The sequence below is a fragment of the Vanacampus margaritifer genome, chromosome 19 (genome assembly GCF_051991255.1).
Source record: "Vanacampus margaritifer isolate UIUO_Vmar chromosome 19, RoL_Vmar_1.0, whole genome shotgun sequence".
NCBI lineage: Eukaryota > Metazoa > Chordata > Actinopteri > Syngnathiformes > Syngnathidae > Vanacampus > Vanacampus margaritifer.
In genome coordinates, this window is record NC_135450.1 from 7,586,070 (window position 1) to 7,591,232 (window position 5,163).

The window sequence follows — 5,163 nt, forward strand, 5'->3', positions numbered from 1 at the left end:
AAAGAGAGAAAAGGACGGGGAGGAGGGAAAAGGGAAGAAGCTGCAGAGATGCTGATGCGTCGGTCGCTCGGTGCGGCGATGTGCTCGGACCGTGGCCCCACTGCGTCTCTCCGTGGCTCGGCGCGTCCTCCTCCGCTTGCCCCCTCCCCTTCTCTCTCTCTCTCTCTCTCTCTATCTCTCCCGCTCACTCGTCACTGCGCATGCGCGTCACTTGGACGCAGAATCCCGCCACCTTGCCTCTGCCCCCATCCCACCCCACCCACTCTCCCTCTCTCGTTTTCTTCCAACGACCCTCCCTCTGTCAATCCATACACACATCCACTCTCACACTCTGCACCCAGGTTGTGCTCTATTGCACCTGCTGGTTCTTGCTATGGTGCGGTGAAGTGGACCGGGACCACACGCCACAGCCCTTAACCCAACACCACACGTGTGTCAGTGGTAACACTAGTAGTACAAAGACTTTATTTACTGTACTTAAAAACACTCAAATAAATTCAGAGATGTTTGAAGATAATTGCTTGAAACACATGCAAAAACTAAGAACTACAATATGTAAGCACAGGAACAAATAAATAAATAAATAAATAATAGTAATTCTGAGCTTGAAATCTGATTGGACACAAAAAACGACCAGATTATTTCTGATGGTTGGTCAGGCCTTGTTGGTACTGACCACTCACAACGGCCCATAATGCATTTCAGCTTTGTTGATGACATCACTCATTTCCAATGCAACTAGTTTGTGTGTAGCTCTTGTTTTTTTGGTGGGCACTTGTATTTGGTCAGAATCAGGACTACATAAACTGAGACCAAGTCAAGATTAACATTTAGGAGACCGAGGCAGGCTGAAATTTTGATTGGTTAAGACCAGTACTTTTTCAAATCAGAGAATTCTGAAGAGTTGAGACTAACTCAAGACTAAGGTCATGGCAGGTTGAAACCATGTCAAGACCAAGACAAAGACAAAGTAAAGACAAAGCTCAAGGGATTATGACTTTGAGAGTTTCAGACCAACCCAAGAGCAGACCGAGTAAAAAAACAACAACTTAATTGTCTAAAAAGTCATGGTTGCGCTGAGGAGAAGTTGAGTACAGCTGTGTACAGTTTGTTATAAAGGTCAGAGATTAACGCACCTGAGGCGTCTCACACCTGAGTGCCACCGCCACCGGTCAGGTCACCCACAATGGGCAGGTGTCCCCCTTGCACCTGGGACAAAGGGGGTGGGGAGTGCACCCTGGTGGAAGTAATAGGATTGTGCTCTTTCTAACAACACCTGATCTCATGCATCAACGCCATATATAGCATATATGCTGCATGTTATTTTTTGTGAAGCCCTTCACATGAATGGAAATATAAAAAGAAACAAAGCTATTTATTTATTCAGTTATGTCATGGACAGCGCTCATTTGCATAATGAACTGACATTCGTATTGCCTCGATTTCCGACGTGCTATGGAGAATTATATTGCGCACGGCAGAACAAAAAGGTCCTTGCGTGTGCGAGAGGACGATGTGAGAAAGGGGAGGACCGTTGGCGGGTGAGTGTTACATCAGTGATTTAATTTAGCGCCATTGTGTTGCGGCCGGGCCATTCATCTTGCCGCATGATGTGCACGGGTCGGACTGCCGTGTTTGGATGCTTTGATAAGAGTCCCTGCGGAGGAGGCTTTTCGTTGCTGCCGCTTTGGTAAAGAGCCAAAGTAAAAAGCTTATGTCACTGGTTCGGGTTATCATGTTTGTTTGATTTATGACTGGTTCTGACCGGTCGCTCATTTCTTCTGCATCAAACAATGGCGGCACAACCCTGTGTTCTTTAAGCATTGGCTTATAGTCAGGTCGCCCTTCAAAAATCCTTCTCATGACTTTGAATCACCTAACAATCAGGAATAAATCTACCCGCCGAATTAGAACACTCCCCCAATGATGACATGTCAAATTGAATGAACAATACTGAGCTCTCCCAAAAAAAAAAAAAAAAGAGAACACTCCCCCATCCAAAATCAACAAACAGTGATTATCTTTCGATGTGGGGTGTGTTAAGAGTGTTTATTCCTTCCTGATCGGCTCTGAAAATGGTTGGGCCAACAATCATAAACCTCAACCCAAAACCACTCCACAAGTCGAGACTTTTAAGCCCAAAGCAGGTTAAAACCATGTCTACCAAAACTATCAAGCATTGTGATGCAGTTAAAATGAAAACCAAGGCAAGTAGAGACCGAGTCAAGACTGATACCAAAGAAGACAAAGATTTGGAAGAGTTTAGATCAAGTCAAGACAAAATCAAGTGCAAGATTTTTAAGAAGCAAGACTAAGTCTAAGACTAAGACAGTATGTTTGACCTGATATGCCAGGCTGATTTACAAGCCCAACTACATTTATAAGGTGATCTGACTAGCCTGTCCGTCACATATATTATGGTCCCATTAAAAAAAAAAAATAGTAATAAAATTAATTACACATTAGGCCCGCCACACATCGACTGTACCAACGTGCTGCAACTGAAGAACTGTAATCCTGTATCAGGTTTTGAGGCCCCCCACAGAGGATACTGTGCTGCATTATTTTTGAATTGAACCACAAAAACATGGTGCGGTTGTCAAGGGTTCAGTTTCATCGCTCAGACAAATGTTTTCTCCTGTCTTCATGTAAATCAGTTGTTTTTTTTTGTAATTAGTTGACAACGTTTCAATCCATTTCAAGGTGTCGGTGTGAATGACCTCTAAAGACGACTTCATTTATGACTAAACTGGAGCTGCAGAATTTCCTGAATCTAGTCATTTATTCATGCGAATGCAGCTGCCGCCGCCTCCTCCTCCTCACGGAACTCACTCCCACTTCCCACCTACATAATGCGTGATTGATATGATGCTTGTAGCTGCCAGCATGCTGCGAATTTCACTGTCCACTCGCTGTCAGTGTCGTCAATGTCACCGCCGGGTTTGATGTAACCGTGTTTTCCGAGCGCACGTTATGCCTATAAACATTCAATCTGGCAGGTTGAATTCTATCTTAACAGCCCGGTAATCATTCGGGGGCATCTGCATGCGTTATCAGTGGCGAGCATCCTTCCCCTCGGTGGATTACAATTCCGCACAATAACTCTGGGAAAATATGCAAATAGGGAACATGCAGTTCCATTATGCACATGAGCAGCGGGCTAATCCAGTGCTAATTCCGGGGGCAGAGGTTAGGCATGATGAATGCGGACATGACAACGCTCGCTTTGCTAAAAAACACTTGAGACGCGAGCGGTGACGAAAGCCGGGTTTAGGTGGTCACAAGCTACCCAATTAACACAGAATCCAAACATACTGATTTAAAGTGGACCTTAAGCATTTCTTGACAATATTAATCTGTCATATGTGACCTGACATTCTGATTATTATTTACATTTTTGGAATATGAGTTATGAAGCAAAATCCAGCCATTTTTGTCCATCCATCTATTTTGCCACCTGCTGTCGACTGAAGATGACATCACAGTTGCTCAGGGCTCAGGCAACGACCAATCACAGCTCACCTGTTTTTTGAAGCGGAGCTGTGATTGGTTGTTACCTGAGACCTGAGCAGCATTGATGTCATCTTCAGTCGACAGCAGGTGGCAAAATGGCCACCCCTTGAGATGGATTAAACCGGCTGGATTTTGTTGCTTGACTCATGTTCCACAAATGCAATATTAATCAGAATATCATGTAGTGTTAATTTCATCAACGAAAACTAGACAAAAATAATTTCGTCAACATACATTTTTCACCGAAACAGACTAAAACCCTCATTAATAAACAAAAAGTGTGACTAAATCAGTATGCATTTTTGTCGACTTCTGAAGACGAGACGAAAATGTACTTCACACAAAAAAAACTGGATTAAAATTGATGGATATTTTAGTTCATGAACAAAAACGAGACTAAAATGATATGATTTTGTATACACAGTGACGCACCCCCTTTTCAAATCTGCAGCTAGCTAGTGCAACATGCACAAACACATGGGACAGACAGGAGGTTAAAAAGGTTAACCAAAAAAGTAAATTACAGTTATGACGTAACATCAATGCAACGGCTATGACGTTCCAACAATAATGCTAATCCGACCGCTAACCAACGTCGGCTCATTTACTTGCTCATAGCATTAAGCCACCACTTGTTGATGTACTGTAATTGTGAGTCAAGTTGTTTTTCATCAAAAAGATGAAAGTTTTATGTGAAATTGTTTTAGATCTGAAATTTTCCACGTAATCAGTTGGGGGAGGGGGGGGTGGGGTAATACAGGGGTCAAATGTCCTGACTAAAACGTTGACAGTTTTTGTTGGACTAAAATAAAAACTAAAGTGCTAGATTTATAGTCAACTAAAAATGGACTAAAAAACGGGATGAGGTTCACTAAATATGGTAAAAACTAACAAGTGTGATTGAAACTGGACTAAAACTGAGACAAAATTTAAAAATGGTGAATACAATCAACACTAATGTCATGCTTAGACTAGTGAGGTCACATACATATTGTCAAGACAAGAATATTTTCAGGGGTTGACTTCCCCTTTCAATTTTATGGTTGACGTGGAGAAGTGAAAAAAATTCACACAATGGAACCGTTTCTATTTACTACTTCTAGCCTTTGCCTCACGCACCACTGCCACGTCGTGTCCTTATTCAGCCACTGAAAACTATCATCAAATGAAGCTGAACACTCCTGACTTGACGCGTCCCCAGCACCACCGCGTCCAGTCCTCAAAGCTCCACATCATAGTCGCAAACACGTTTGACCCCCTTAGCAACAGAGTGCTGTCTGGGAGAAAGTGGGAAAGAAACACCAGGAGGTCACAGCGGGTGAGGTCACACGGAGTTGAACAGAAGGCCCGGCGGTTTTCTATCGTCACTGACAGCTGTAGTTAAATCAAGCCAATTGCAGCGCACCTGAGTCTGCGGCACCTACTGTACACGCCCGCGAGGTTGTGGCAAGCGACCAAGTGGTTGATTTGAAGCACTAACAAGCGAGAGAGGACCAGCGCGCCGGCCATAAACAAGACGCTTGCGGACAGACCGCCAGGAGATGACGGTCGTGCGAGAGCCGCAGCGATAACACGAGCGTTAAAAACATAAAAGACAAGACACACAACTCAACAACGGTCCCTGCGGGATTGCGAGTTAATGAGCCATTG